We start from the raw sequence: 16,366 nt of genomic DNA on the forward strand, positions 1-16,366 counted from the left end.
GACCCCGTTTCCGCTTATGAAGCGCTGCAGAAGGCGGAACTACGAGTTCCGGCAGCGCCCGCGCGACCCCGCTGCGGTTTTCCCGGGGGCCGACGGGAGTCGGAGTTCGGGGCCGAGAGCAACCGGAAGCGGCGCCAGCTCCCGGCAGGCAGCGCGAGGAGGCGGAGGTCTGGTTGCCGCACGGCTGCCCCACCTGTCACCGAGTGGGGGCGGGGGTGGGAGCGAGCCCTGGCGCGACTCGGAGCGGGGTGGCGGACCGCGAGCCTCTCAGGTCGCGGGAGTGGCCAGTTCCGTCCTGTTCTGCACGGAACGCGGGAAAATGAACAGCAGTTCCAAGGTGGAGAGAAAAGCCATCAACTCCTGAAAATCGTTCCCTTCTCGTTTCACCAGCCCCCTGCGTTCCCTGCCTCACAGACATCCTACCTCGTTCTCTTTCTTTCCACCTTCCTCCTCCCTGCCCCCAGTCAGAATTTGCCCTACATTTCAAAGACGACTCAGGGCGTCTTTCATTTTCTGTATTCATTTGGTAGAAGATACCATAAAACTGTGAGCCATTACCACTTAAACTGCTTTGTGGCTCATAAAGCCCAGCCCGGCAGAGGGGATTATTAACTGGAAACTTACAGTGACTCACTGTCTGTATGACTAGTCCTTTAAAGCCTTCACTCAAACTTTTCCATCCCTTCCTCCTCTCGGCCAAGGGCTTTGTAAATTAAATAGAGGATTACCATATTGCATGATGTAACCAGCTAGTCCCACCTAACAGGGTTATTTTTGTGCTTCATTATACACCTTCCGGTGAAGTAGTTTTATTTTGAATGGCCGAAGTTTTTTTTCCCGAAGTACTTTTTTTTTTTTTTTTTTTTTTTTCACTTGGCTGAAACACAATTTATTTAAGCTTCTGCTTTTAAACATTTATTACCCCACATAATTCCTCTTGTGATTCTACTGTCCTAATTGTAAGACCTACCTTCCAACATAAATGCTAGTAAATATAAATTTTTTGGTCTCTCTTTTAAGTAAAATATTGATTACTTCCTAAATATAAAATCCATATTTGCTATAGAAAAAGAAAATACAAAAAAGAGAAAAAATTTGTTTTACCATCCAAATATAGCTACTCTTTGTATTGTAACATTTTAGATATTTTCTTATATGGTTTACATTATATATAGTTGTGATCTGCTAGATAGAGTCTTTTTTTTTTTTTTTTTTTTCATCATTACAGTAGTTTTTGTTATACATTGATATGAATTAGCCATGGATTTACATGTATTCCCCATCCCAGTCCCCCCTCCCACCTCCCTCTCCACCCGATCCCTCTGGGTCTTCCCAGTGCACCAGGCCCGAGCACTTGTCTCATGTACCCAACCTGAGCTGGTTATCCGTTTCACCCTAGATAATACACATGTTTCAATGCTGTTCTCCTGAAACATCCCACCCTCGCCTTCTCCCAGAGTCCACAAGTCTGTTCCATGCATCTGAGTCTCTTTTTCTGTTTTGCATATAGGGTTATCGTTACCATCTTTCTAAAGTCCATATATATGTGTTAGTATACTGTAATGGTCTTTATCTTTCTGGCTTACTTCGCTCTGTATAATGGGCTCCAGTTTCATCCATCTCATTAGAAGTGATTCAAATGAATTCTTTTTAATGGCTGAGTAATATTCCATGGTGTATATGTACCACAGCTTCCTCATCCATTCGTCTGCTGATGGGCATCTGGGTTGCTTCCATGTCCTGGCTATTATAAACAGTGCTGCGATGAACATTGGGGTGCATGTGGCTCTTTCAGATCTGGTTTCCTTGGTGTGTATGCCCAGAAGTGGGATTGCTGGGTCATATGGCAGTTCTATTTCCAGCTTTTTAAGAAATCTCCACACTGTTTTCCCTAAGTACTTTATTGACTGCTGCCAGTTGCCGTTTGGTAAAAATGGGAAAGGGGGGGAAAAGCAAAAGATAAATATATAGATCCAACTGCTTCAAGTAGGAAGGTACCTGTTAAGTTTTCCTGTAATTCACCCTTGCGGAGCCCAAGACCGAGAAAAACATATTGTTGATGTTTTTCTCCAAGAAGTCTAGACAGAGTGCAACTAACCAGCTCAATAGAAATTACGGTGTACAAGCGGGAACACAGAATGTTTCTTAAGAACCTTATGTGAAGATCCCAAATCTAGATTTATTTTTAACTTTAAATGTCTGTTTTAAAGATAAAGAGAACCCAGCCTAATGAGACAAATCAAAAGCAAAGCTGTCAGTTACCTTTGAGAATGAATCCTACTCTAAAGTGGTTTGAAATTATGTTTAATATGAAATTAGCAAATTTGCTGGTTGCTTTGTTTCTTTAACACATAACACTTGGGAAATTGAGCCCTATAAATGTAAAGAAACCAGAAACCTCAATTTTTATCAGGAGACTGGATTTAAGCTTCTGGACAGGTCTGTGGTTCATGTTCCCTGAAATTTTCTGGACCTTAATTCCCTCCCCGCCTTCCCCCCATAACAGAGGATTTATTCCTCTCATTAATACAAAGTTCTGGTTACAGCCTATTAATAATAGTTCTCTGATGATCCCACTGAATCTTATATGTTCCGCTTTAATCTTGGTGTTAAGTGGATTGTCCTCAGGTTTACAGAGAATTTATCAATGATTGATATAAAAACCAGACCTTCTTTCATATATAGGAGGCCACCTTTGCTGTTGAATCAGAGTCACAAGAAGAAAATACAATGTATCCAAAATAAAGTGCCTGAAGTGCCCTTGCAGTCAAGATTTGCTCTCAGCAACCTGCTCCTAAGAAAATGTCAACACAAGCAGCTGACTCAAATAGTGAACCACAGTGTCCTTCTCCAACCCCGTGTCATCGGATACCACACTTCAAGAGGAATCACCCTGAGGGCACTGGGTGATCACTCTGATAGGTTAGTTCTTCACATCTAATTAAATCAGCAGAGTTTCTTTGGTGTATTTTTCCTAGCGATGGAGAAACTACTAAGACTGCAGTTTAGAAAAGTTAATGTCATTAACTGTCCCTGAATAGGATAATTATTCAGGAAAGAATCCACTCTATTGGTTTTCAAAAGCCTTAACCTGCCTGGGTAGAGATCCTGCTCCAAGCAGAAGAGGGAGAAGCTTTTTTTATATTTTCCTTTTTTTAAATTGAGGTATAATTGATTTACAATGTCTTGATAATTATCATTGTGCTAAGACTGAGCAACTTGAGGTTAGACTCTTTTGTTCATCTTCTTTATATTTATAATGCTCAGTGTAATGCCTGGCATAGAAAACATTCTTAATAAATGTTAGATGAATGAATAGGGAAATCAGTAGGCAATCTGGGACAATACTGCCCTTTTATACTCATTGAGGCTATTGAGGCACAGGATTCTCAACTCTAAGAATTGGTTTTCCAAGGACATCCTGGCAGTCCCTGTGATGCACACACAAAGTTAGTTGACAACGAGAGGAATCACCCTGAGGGCCCTGGAATTGGAATATAGAGTATGTTGTGGAATAGCAACAGCTCCAAACTGGAGACAACCTAAATGTCCATGAAGAAAGAAATGGTTAAGTAAGTGATGTATGTAGCACATGCTAAGTCGCCTCACTCATGTCTGACTCTTTGCAACCCTATGGACTGTAGCCCACCAGGCTCTTCTGCCCTTGGGATTCTCCAGACAAGAATACTAGAGTGGAGTTGCCATTTCCTTCTCCAGGGGATCTTTCTGACCCAGGGATCAAACCTAGATCTCCGGTGTCTCCTGTATTGGCCGGCAGGTTCTTTACCACCAGCGCCACTTGGGAAGCCCATAAGTAAGTGATGGTATCTCAATATTATGAGATAACATTTAGCTATGAGGCCAACTTGGAAATACATGTGTAATAAACAGTAAAGAAGGGGGAAAGCAAGATATCTAATATGTGTATAAATATGTAATGGATCACCATTCTTAGTATACAGTCTTATTTATGTAAAGATATCTAGCTTTTAAAAATATTTATTTTTATTTGTTTATTTGGTTGTGCCAGGTCTGAGTTGCAACATTTGGAATCTTTAGTTGTATCATGTGAACTCTACGCTGCAGCATGTGGGATCCAGTTCCCTGACCAGGGATAGAACCTGGGCCCTCTGCATTGGGAGGGTGGAGCCTTAGCCACTGGATCGCCAGAGAAATCCCAAGATATCTAGCTTTATTTCCTCTGTCTTGAATTCTCTTTCCCTAAATCTTCACCTCCCTAGCTGTTGTCATTCACTTCAGAGACCTCTCCTAGCCACCCTGTCCCTCCACCAACCCACATCACTCTCTACCATCTTACCCACTTTTATTTTTTCACAGCGTTTACCACAACTGAAAATCGCATTCATTCCCAAGCTTACTGCCCATCCCTTACTAGAAAATTAATTCCTCCAGCCTGTCTGATTCACCATTGAGTTTCCCATCACCTAACCATTGGCTCACGTGGCTATAAAGTCCTCAGTAAACCTCCCGGCAAGAAGGAAACATATGTATCTCTCTGGGTGCTATAAAGCTTTTTAGTTTGGAGAGTTTATATATTTATATATATAAAAAGAGAGTTTTATATATATAAACAGTTAAGGGGGGGTTTCCTTGGTGGCTCAGTATAAAGAATCCACCTGTCGTTGCAGGAAACGGGTTTGATCCCTGATCCAGAAAGATCCCACGTACTGTGAAGCAACTAAGCCCATGTGCCCCAACTACTGAGCCTGTGCTTGAGAGCGCCTGGAAACTGCAGCTACTGAGCCCATATGCCACAATTACGAAGGCTGTGAGCTCCAAAGCCCATGTTCCACAACAAGAGAAATCACTGCAATGAGAAGCCTGGGCGCAGCAACTAGAGAGTAGCCCCCAGTCTCTGCTGCTAGAGAAAGTCTAAGTGCAGGAGCGAAGATCCAGGACACCCAAAAATAAATAAAATGCAATTATAAAAAAATAAATATAAAAGACCTCCTCCCTATAAGACATCCCTCATTAACTTAAAAAAAAATAAAAAAAATAAACAGTTAAGGGAAGGTATATTTGTGGGATGGGATTGGACATGGAGATGAGCAGCTGGGAAAAGAAATGATAATTTTGTACTTATGCCTTTATGTTTAGATTTTCCTACAACAAGCAAATTGTTTATAAAAATTTTTTTTAGTAAAATGAAATTCACATAGCATAAAATTGACCATTTAAAATAAGTAAGCAATTCAGTGGTAATTAGTGAGCTTACAGTGTTGTGCAACCTTCACCTCTATCTAGTTCCAAAACCTTTTCATCATGGCATAAGGAAACCCATAACTGTTGTGGGAACAATCCCCATTCCCATAGCATCCTGATCCTCATCTCCTCTCCCCACTGCCCCTGAACTCACCAATCTCCTTTCTATCTCTAGGATTTGCCTAGTCTGGTCCTTTCATATAAATGGAATCATACAATATATAACCTTTTGTGTCTGACTTCTTTCACTTAGCAAACTATTTTCAAAAATTCATCCATGTTGTAGTATGTTATTGTTTAGTCGCTCAGTTGTGTCCGACTTTTTGGGACCCTGTAGACTGCAGCATACCAGGCTTGTCTGTCCTTCACTGTCTCCCAGAGTTTGCTCAGATTCATGTCTATTGAGTTGGTGATGCTACCTATCTCATCCTCTGCTTTTGCCTTCAATCTTTCCCAGAGTTAGTGCCTTTTCTGATGAGTCAGCTCTTCACATCAGGTAGCCAAAGTGTTGGAGCTCCAGCTTCAGCATAAGTCCTTCCTTGAGTATTCAGGGTTGTTTTCCTTTAGGGTTGACTGGTTTAATCTCCTTGTTGTAGTATGTATTGGTGTTTTATCCCTTTTTATGATGGAGTACTATTCAATTATATGGATGTGCCACTTCTTGTTTATCCATTAATTTGTCAATGAGCAAATTGCTTTTGTAACTTAAAGACATTAAAAATAAAAGAAAGGTTAAACAGGGGAAGTCCCAGTAAGGTGTCAAGGCTACTTAATTGTACTGTGGCAATGACAGTTTCCTGGTTTTGATAGTGTGTTATAGTTTTATGTAAGGGGTTGCCATGGTGGAGAACTGGGTAATGGGTACATTGGACCTTTTGTAATGTTTTTGCAAATTCTTATGAGCATGTGGTTACTTCAAAATAAAAAGTTAAAAGGTTAAAGACTAACATACTGGGACATCCCTGACATTCCAGTGGCTCAGACTCCACGCTTCAAGTGCAGGGGCCACAGCTTCCATCCCTGGTTGGGGAACTAAGATTCTGAATGCCGTGTGGTACCACCAAAAACCAATGAAAAACCTCTTAGATAACAAACAAACAAAAAAACATATTTTCTGAACTCAAACTAATACAGACATTAGTTTAAGTTCCATAGTCTTTACCAAAATATTTTTTTTCTGTCCTTCTTAATTAATTTTGTTTGGGCCAGGGGTAGCATTAGGGAACCATTTTTTTTTTCTTTTTGAGAATTTTGTAAGTATAGAATAGTACAAAGAATCATAAGTACTCACATACCTACGTACAATCCCAGTATTGTCGATTTTTAACATATCATCTTGTTTCATGTTTTAAAATCAGAAATAGAACAATTCCAGTGCATACACCACCTGTTTACTCCCACCTCTGTCCCATTCTATCCCCTCCAAAAAGGCAACCACTATTATATATTTGAAAGTGAAAGTCGCTCAGTCATGTCCAACTCTTTGTGACATATACATATACATGTGACTGTATAGTCCATGGAATTCTCCAGGCCAGAATACTTGAGTGGGTAGCCTTTCCCTTCTCCAGGGCATCTTCCCAACCCAGGTATCAGACCCAGGTCTCCCACATTGCAGGTGGATTCTTTACCAGCTGAGTCACAAGGGAAGCCCAAGAACACTGGAGTGGGTAGCCTATCCCTTCTCCAGGGGATCTTCCCAACTAGCAATCGAACCGGGGTCTCTTGCTTTGCAGGCAGATTCTTTACCTAATGAACTATCAGGGAACCCCTATGAGATCCATCTATTTAAAGACATATATACATATAAGTCAATGAAAAATACACTGTATTTAAATTTTACATATAATATGCAAAATCTGTCTTTCACTTCATGTGTTTATCTTTTAACTACTATATAATAACTCCATCTATGTTTATACATCTTTTTTAAATTCACCCATTTCCCTAAACTTTTAGGTTATTTCCAATTTTTTGTTATACCAACAATAATTATACAAGTGTTGGGATCCTTTCAGAACCAAGTTATAGAAATTTCAACTCAAAAGAGCCGCCCAGCTAGCTCAGTTGGTAGAGCATGAGAAATTTCAACTCAAAGTATATTTAACTTTAAGAAATGTATTTTCCTACTTAACTATAGACCCTAAGATAGGACTGACTTCTTTGTCCGTTGGTTTGGGAGCTTGATAACATCACCAGTGACCTACATCTTTCCATCTGTCTGCTGCCTTGGGTGTTGACTTCATTCTCAGGCCGGCCCCAAGATGGCTGCAGGGTTCCAGATAAGAGCAAGTTCCAGATGCCACGCCCAGAGAAGTAAAAGAGAGCATCTTGCCCTGCAGCCCTTTTCTAGGAATGAGGAAACTTTTTTCAGAATCTCTCTATGAGATATCTCCTCCCATGTCACTGGCCAGTACTTGGATCACGTTCCCATTCTTGAAAAGGAGATCTCTCCCTTTTTATCGTAAAATAGAGATAACATAAAAAATGTACCACTTCAGCCATTTGTAAGTGTACATTTCAGTGCCATTAAGTACGTTCATGCTGTTGTGCAGTCAACACCACCATCCATCTTCAGAACTTTTTTGTCTTTCCAATTTGAGACTCTGTATTCATTAAACAGTAAGTCCCCATCCTCCCCTCCCCCAGGCCTTGCCAACCACCATTCTGCTTTCTGTGTCTATGATTTTGAACATTCTAGATGTCTCATAGGTCTTCCCTGATGGCTCAGAAGGGAAAGAATCTGCCTGTAATGCAGGAAACCCCGGTCCTCTTCCTGGGTCGGGAAGATCCCCTGGAGAAGGAAATGGCAACCCACTCCAGTATTCTTGTCTGGAGAATTCCATGGACAGAGGAGCCTGGCAGGGTATAGTCCACTGGGTCGCAAAGAGTCAGACGTGGCTGAGCAACTAACACACACGCATACACACACACAGATGCCTCGTAGAAACCTATAGTGACAAATACTGTACTTAAGTTAGCATAATGTCTTCCAGTTTCGTTTATGTTTATATTAAAATTTATTTCCTTTTTTCAGAATTTCCTCTTTAAGGTAGAATAATATTTCATTGTCTCTATATACTACATTTTGTTTATCCATCAGTCAGTAGGTACTGGGTTGCTTCCATCTGTGGGCTATTGTGAATACTGCTGTTTTGGATATGAGTATACAAATATCTGCTCAAGTTCCTGCTTTCAGTTCTTTTATGTATATACATAGAAGTAGAATTGCAGAATCATATGGTAACTCTGTGTTTAATTTTTTGAACTGCTATGCTTTTTTTCCACAGTGGCTGTACCATTTTACATTTTCACCAGTAACGCACAAGGGCTCCAGTTTTTCCATATCCTCACCAACACTTGTAGTTTTCTGGTTTTGCTTTGTTATTATCTTTTTATTTATTTATTTATTTATTGGCTATGCTGGGTTTTCGTTTCTGCCTGCGGGACTCTCTAGTTGCAGAGAGTGGAGGCTACTCTCTAGTTGCGGTGTGTGGGCTTCTCATTGTGGTGACTTCTGCTGCAGAACGTGGGCTCTTAGGCACATAGGCTTCAGTAGTTGCAGCTTTGGGGCTCTAGAGCACAGGCTCAATAGTTGTGGGGCACAGACTTAGCTGCTCCTGAGCCTGTGGAATCTTCCTGGATCAGGAATCAAACCCGTGTCTCCTGCATTGACAGGTGGATTCTTTACCACTGAATCACCCAGTGAAACCCTGGTTTTGTTATTTTAAATAATACTTATCCTCATGAGTGTGAAGTGGTATCTCACTGTGGAAAGTGGATCTCTTAAACTAGTGGTTTGCATTGTTGGTTGCACATGAAAATTACCTGGGGAAACTTTAAACCCAACCCATATCTAGATTCTCATATACTTGGTCTGAGGTAGGACCATGGACACTGATGCATTTTAAGTACATTCCACGCAAGGCTTCCTTGTGGGGCCAGGCTTGAGAACCACTGGTCTAGTTGTTTTCATTCTTTTAAAAAAAATTTATTTTTTGGTGGCACCTGGCGGCATATGGGATCTTAGGTCTCCAACCAGGGATAGAACTCATGCCACCTGCAGTGGAACCTTGGAGTCCTGACCACTGGAAGGCCAGGGAATTCTCCTCCTAAAAAGTTTTTTTAAATTGAAGTATAGTTGATTTACAAATAAGTGTCAGTTTCAAGTGTGTGAATGTGTGTGTGTGTGTATCTATATCTACATAGATATATGTATATATATTTTTGGATTATTTTCCCTTTGGGTTATTACAAAATACTGAGTATAGTTAGTTCCCTGTGCAGTAGATCCTTTATTATCTATTTTATATATAGTAGTGTGTATATGTTAATCCCCAACTCCTAATTTATCCCTGCCTCCACTCCCACCAGCATGTTGATTTTGCTAAGTACAGTCAATTCTGACTTATTGATAGAAATTTGGAACCAGATAGCAATAATGAACAGAAAATACATGGCTTGTTTTAATTTCCTCACCCAGCAAACATTTTGTCAAAATTGGCAACAAACACTGTGATAAATTTACTGGTTCTGCACTCTGGCTAGCCTTTCTCATTTTATGTGTTGTGTTTTTTTTAAGAGTTGTTTTATTGAGATTTAATTCACATGCCATACAGTTTGCCCATTTAAAGGGTCCTGTTCAAAAAGATAAAATAAAGGGTCCTGTTCAGTGGTTTTTAGTCTGTTCTCAGTTGTAACATACTGTCACCAAATTTAATGGTATTTCTGTGTTTTTTAAAGTCTAGATTAATGAAAATACCCCTTGGAATGAAATTACCTAAGAGCTGACATCAAGCAGAAAAGAAGCAGAGAAAAGGGGTCTCAATGAGTCACAAATGCATAAACAAAGACTGCACTGTGCAGGATATAAAGGTAAGGAAAGACAGAATTACTACAAATGGTGATGATGGTGGTGATATTATAACCCAAAAAACTAGGCTCACCTCTGGGTAGGTGTCGAGTCAAAAGATTTATTACCTGCCACAAGTAAAGAAGACACCGGGGATCATTCCCTAAGCAACGTCTCCCTGAACAACAAAATTGGGGAAGTTTTACTGTAAGGGTTTATGCATGTTCACTAAAAGGCCTGAGCAGAGGAGAAGTCAGGATGGAGTTGGAGCCACGTCACAGAGGCCAAGCTTTAGCTGATCAAAGTCACAAGGGTCCACAGCACCATGCCGTTCTCCACCCAAATTACTGCAGAACTCAGAGTTTGTTATCAGAGTGTTCCTCCCTTGAGGAAGGACTGGGACTCTGTCTTACCGCTGAACTATGGTTTCCTGACTGCTTATCCTTTGTTCCTGTGCTCCCCCATTTCCGAGAGCCCTGTTCAAGGGCAAGCCTGGTGGGCAGGCTTACTTCACAACACGGCTTAGGCCAAAAATGGCTTCTTTTATGTCAAGAAATTGTGAAATGTCTTCTGCTCTGTGCTCTTCTGGTAAACAAGGAACTGGGATGTGAACAATCAAGAAAGCAACTTTGGCCCCAGATAGCTAGATGCATATGGAAGAAATGATTTCAGCAAGACTGGACGCTTTCATATTCCTATACACAGAAGATCACTGATTCTCTTCAGTTTTGTTAATCTTTTGATATTCAGATTTCCTGCCCCTTACTGCAAACTTGTATGTAGCCTGGCTCCTACCCCACCTCCTCAGAGTCAGCTCTCTCAGGAGTCACCTGAAACTGTCTCCCAGACTCAAGTCCTTAACATTCCCACCAAATAAAATAACTCTCTTATTTAGTCACAGGTTATGACTAATATTTTTTTTTTAGCCTACAAAAGTCATGCCTGGTCCTCTTTCTCCAGGGACTCCCTGCCCTACCTGCTTACAATATTGTTAAAACTTGGTGATGCCAAGGAGATTACGACTTTGAGCCTGAGAACTCCGTCTTAATCAATCAACCTGAAATCGGTTCTTGTCATGAAATTGGCTTCCTCTCTGCTCCTGTGTATTATCCGCCTTTCCGATGAATTGCTACAAAAACCTGTTGCTCTGGTTTCTTCAGAATTCAGAGAGATGCTTCTGTGAGTAAACCTTGTATGTCACTTTTCCATTCATCTGAAGCAAATGCTTGTTTTCAGAGCTCTTAGTTGAATCCTGGTGCCTACCATGTCCTATCCAGGAAGTTTAATGATTGCTGAATGCCTGGGGTCCCTTTAAATGGGTTTGTCTCCCTGAAGTAGAATGAAGCCCCCTGGACCGAAGCTCTTGCCTATTTCCTCAGCCAGCATAGCCTAACTGTCCCTGTGTTACCAGAGTGGGGCCATTAAAAGGTGTCTCCATAGCAGCAGTCCCCAGGTTCCACTGGCTTATTGATTTACATTTGAAATAGCTGTCTCAGTGCTAATGATTATCTCATCACATCCCCTTTGTGGATGTAAAAGACCCGTGTTGGAGAGCTGAGAGAAAGTCTGATAGTAATCTGCTGACTCAGGTGAAAAGTTGATTCATTCTGCAGAAATAAGGGTTCATGATTCCTGAGGTATGAACGTAGTGCTGGTGAGGTCTGACACCTAAGAGCCCCACACCTTTCATTTCAGGGTCCCCACTCCCCGGCCCCTCCCAGCATTTCTACAGACCTCTTGCTGGGAAAGGTATGTTGTAGGTGGAAAGAGGAAAACTCCAACTTGGTTCAGTAGTTTTAAGCTGCACAGCTAGCCTATGAAATCATGTGTATATTACACAAATATGTAATAATAGCAATGATATTTTATTAACAAAAATAACTAGCTTTATATGTCTATTTTTTAAAGAATCAGGGTAAAATATATGTAACACAATTTACCATTTTAGTCACTTTAATATTTATTTATTTGGCTGCTCCAGGCCTTGGTTGCGGCACTCGGGATTTTTAGCTGCAGCATGAGAACTCTTAGTTGCAGCATGTAGGATCTAGTTCCCTGACCAGAGTTTAAACCCACAACCCCTGATTGGGAGCTCAGAATCTTAGCCACTGGACCACCAGAGAAATCCCTTAGTCACTTTTAGTTCCATGGCATTAAGTATATCCACATTTTTCTGCAACCGTCACCACCGTCCATCCCTATAACTTTTCCATCATCCCTGACAGAAACTTTGTAAACAATAACTCCCTTCTCCTAGCTCCTGGTAACCTCTATTTTATTTTCTATATCTATTAATTTGCCTGTACTAAATACCTCATATGTGGTATCATACAGTAATTGTCCTTTTGTTTCTGGCTAATTTTCACTTAGCACATTTTCAAGGTTTATCCATGTTGTATCAGAATCTGATTCCTTTGTGAGGCTGAATAATATTCTGTCATAGGTTTATACCATATTATGTTTATCCATTCATCCATTGATGGCCTCTTGGTGGTTTCCACTTTTTGGCTGTTGTGAATAATGCTGCTATGAACATTGGAATACAAGAATTTTTTAGTCCTGGCTTTCAGTACTTTTGGGTATATACCCATAAGTGAAATTGCTGGATCTTATGATTATTATTAATGCAAGAAACATGCTCACTGGCCTCAACTCAAAGAATGGACTTGGAGAAACAAGCTGCAGCCAGAAGCGATTCTTTAGTGATGGTCTTGCAAGATCGATGTCTGGTGGACAGGCACACCCAGAGTTGTTACACTGAGCACCTTATCCCTAGCACACAGGTCCCTCCCCCAGTTCCTCATTGGCTGAGCACTATGGGTGAACAATCTTCCTGGATATTGCCTAGGTTTGTTCCCTCCCTTTTTATGGGCTGGCCCCTGCCTTGTATCTTGTTTTCTCCTTTCCTGTACACCTATTCCTGTTCTTACATTTTGAACTCACCAATAGGATGAACCCGCACAAAACCCTAATCCCATTCTTATGTTTTGCATTCACCAATAGAATGAACCCGCGTGAAAATCCTAGGCATCCCACCCTCCCTTTGTTTGCCCGGACTTTCTAGTTTTCTTAGGACTATCAGCTATTATTACATCAGCCAGCTGTCACCCAGAGCTAGCTTTTCTTGAAAATGGACCACTTTAAGTTTTTTTATTTCTTATATTGACATCTTTAACGTAACTTCAAAATTTACTTTAGTGTCAAAATGGCCACGGAGAGCCATGTGTTTTATCTCCTTTGTCAAAAGGAGAAAATTCAAGTTCAGAGAAATTAAGTGACTTGAACCCAGATCTGTCAGACTGCAAGGATGGAGCTCATCCTCTACATCTTCATACATAATCCTAATGTCACTGGTATGTCTTGCATAGAAACTCAGTCAGATACTGCATAGCCGCTTCCCTGGTGCTCCAGTGGCCAACACTCCATGCTCCCAATGCAGAGGGGCTGGGGTTCGATCCCTGGTCAGGGAACTGGATCCCACATGCCGCAACTAAAAGATCCTGCATGCTACAACATAGATCTGAGATCCCACGTGCCACAACTGAAAACCTTGTCAACTTCCAGAGAAGATTGGAAGCATTGTATAATAAAACTGTAGGGACAGTAATATCAAAAAGCATGAAACAAGAGGAAAATCAGAAACTAAAATATAAAAATAGGAGAAGAAGGGAGAAAGTTTATCAAGATTCATTGATTGAGGACAGGTACATGGACTTAGCTCTAGTTCCTCAGCAGAAGGTAAAGAGAGATAGTGAGTAACGTCCTTCTCTTTGGTAGTTGAGTACACACCAGTTCATTTATTTATTCACTCATTCATTGGCTCATTTTTTTTTTAATATCTTTTTTTTTTTTTGCTGCTCTGTGTCTTTGTTGCTACATGCAGGCTTTCTCTGGTTGCAGCATGCAGGCTTCTCATTGCAGTGGCTTCTTGTGTTTTGGAGCATGGCCTCTAGAGTGTGCAGGGCATTTCGTTCATTTTATTTCAGTTCATTGTGAATCTACTGAAAGCCAACAAATTTCCTTCTGATCCTGATGTCTTCCCCTGGAAACTGACGTTAGCACAACCTACAATGTTGGGTTCTCCTTCCCTTCCTGTGTGCATGTGGGCTAAGTTGCTTCAGTCGTGTCCGACTTTTTGTGATCCTATGGACCATAGCCTGGCAGACTCCTCTGTCCATGGGATTCTCCAGGTAAGAATACTGAAGTAGGTTGCCATTTCCTCCTCCAGAGGATCTTCCCTACCCAAGAATCAAGCCTGCATCTCCAACACCTCTTGCATTGCTGAAGAATTTTTTACTGCTGAGCCACCAGAGAAGCCCCCTTCCCTTCCTAATGTCTAACATTCCTAAATGTGGTTGGCTTTGTTTATTTCCACTTTGTTGAGGTCATGACAAGCATGCTCAAAAAGGTGGATTAGACATTTACCATATATATATGGTATATATGGTGTATAATTCAACATAAGCTTAGTATGTAGCTTTCAGAACATGAGAAACATCAAAGACCATCTCTACCCTCAGTTCTTCAAAGATGGTCCCTACCGTCAGTCACTGTCATTATTCTTGCTTCATTGATTCATCAGCAGTCATCTAGTTCTCTGACACCTTTTGTAATGGGGTTTCTTCCTCTAGATGGCATCAGGATTCTGAGAACTAGCAAAAGATGCACAAAGAAATGCTGATTGCTTTTCTGAGCTTGATTCAACCTTGTTTTTTTCTTATTCTTTACTCTCAAAGAGGGAGGGAAAGAAATGGAGCGAGGGCATAGTTTTAGCCATATTTGTAACTAGATAGTTAGTTGTTTGAAAAAGATATCTGATACAAATATTGCAAAATGTTTTTATTTAACTCTAAATGATGGGTATGCAGGTGTCTGCGAAGTTATTTCTCTGTAACTTTTTGTGTTTGAAACACTTTGTAATTTTTAAACATCTAATTTGTGCAACAGTAGAAATCTATGCAGGACTTCCCTGGTGGCACAGCCAATAAAGAATCTACCTGCAATGTAGGAGACAGGAGACGCAGGTTCGATCCCTGAATGGGGAAGTTCCCCTAGGGAAGGGCATGGTAACCCACTCCAGTATCCTTGCCTGGAGAATCCCAAGGACAGAGGAGCTTGGCGGACTACAATCCATGGGGTGGCAAGCTGTGAGACACGGCTGAAGTGACTGAGCAGCAGCAGCAGCGGAAATCTATGCAAGTTGATTTTCTAGCTGCTTATCGGGATTTTATTTTTTTCAGCTGTATTGAAATATAATTGGCAAATAAAACTGGAATATAGTTAAAGTAACAATATGATGATTTGATGTACATTGTGAAATGATTGCCGCAAACAATTTAACATTTATTACCTCATATAGTTAGTTTTGTTTTAATGAACAGGTTCTCCACAAGATTTAAGGGGAAGGCAGAGCGGGGAATAAGTACTTTCATTAGGAGAATACACAGAAGGCTTCTGTGAGGAGGTGACCCCTTTGCTGAATTCTGACAGATAGATAGGAGTTCACCAGAGGAAACAATCCTCAACATAAACGCAGCATGACATGCATAATTCAATTACAAGAGGCTTTGGGAAGGGAAGGATATGGTCCAATAATAAGCAGAGTAAGTTTCTATTTATTTAGAGTGATCTAATTATTGACGGGTAGCAGAATATGTCCACCCAACATCGATACAGTGTGACAAACACAGGGTATGGCTACAGCCTGACAAATGCCAGGACGTCTGTCCCTTCAGTCAGACTAACAGAATGTGATCCTTCCTGGCTAACCATGCATTTAACAAATGTTATTTCACACCTACAACTTTCAAGATTTAAATAATATTAATGTGCCATTGATTGTACACTGAACCCGCTTTTGCTGACTGCAAATTTTGTAAATAAGAATAAGCCATAGAAAGACCTTTCTGGGGGTCCAGTGGCTAAGACCAGGAGCTCCCAATGCAGGGGGCTCAGATTTGATCCCTGGTCAGGGAACTAGATCCTGCATGCCACAAATAAGAGTTTTCTTGCTGCAACTAAAAAAGATCCCACATGCCACAATGAAGATTAAAGATCCTGCATGCCACAACTAAGACCTGGCACAGCCAAACAAGTAAATATTAAATTCAAGATTGAAATTTAAAAAAAAAAAGAAGCCATAGAGACTGACTCATTTATTTCTGTTGAAATATAGTTGATTTACAATGTTGTGTTAGTTTCAGATACACAGCGAAGTGGTTTAGTTATTTAAAAAAAAGTGAAAGTGTTAGTATTCAGTCGTGTTTGACTCTTTGCAACCCAATGGACTGT

At 40.8% G+C, this 16,366-nt stretch overlaps 1 long non-coding RNA gene across 1 annotated transcript; it reads left to right on the plus strand.

Moving 5' to 3' along the window:
* The first annotated feature begins 129 nt into the window (after positions 1-129).
* On the plus strand, positions 130-3,806 carry LOC139032795 (uncharacterized). The gene is made up of 3 exons (XR_011485403.1): positions 130-337; positions 2,686-2,922; positions 3,645-3,806. It is a non-coding gene; the product is annotated as an uncharacterized lncRNA (long non-coding RNA).
* Positions 3,807-16,366: the final 12,560 nt, after the last annotated feature.

The sequence above is a fragment of the Odocoileus virginianus genome, chromosome 33, assembly GCF_023699985.2.
Source record: "Odocoileus virginianus isolate 20LAN1187 ecotype Illinois chromosome 33, Ovbor_1.2, whole genome shotgun sequence".
In the NCBI taxonomy this organism is placed as follows: domain Eukaryota; kingdom Metazoa; phylum Chordata; class Mammalia; order Artiodactyla; family Cervidae; genus Odocoileus; species Odocoileus virginianus.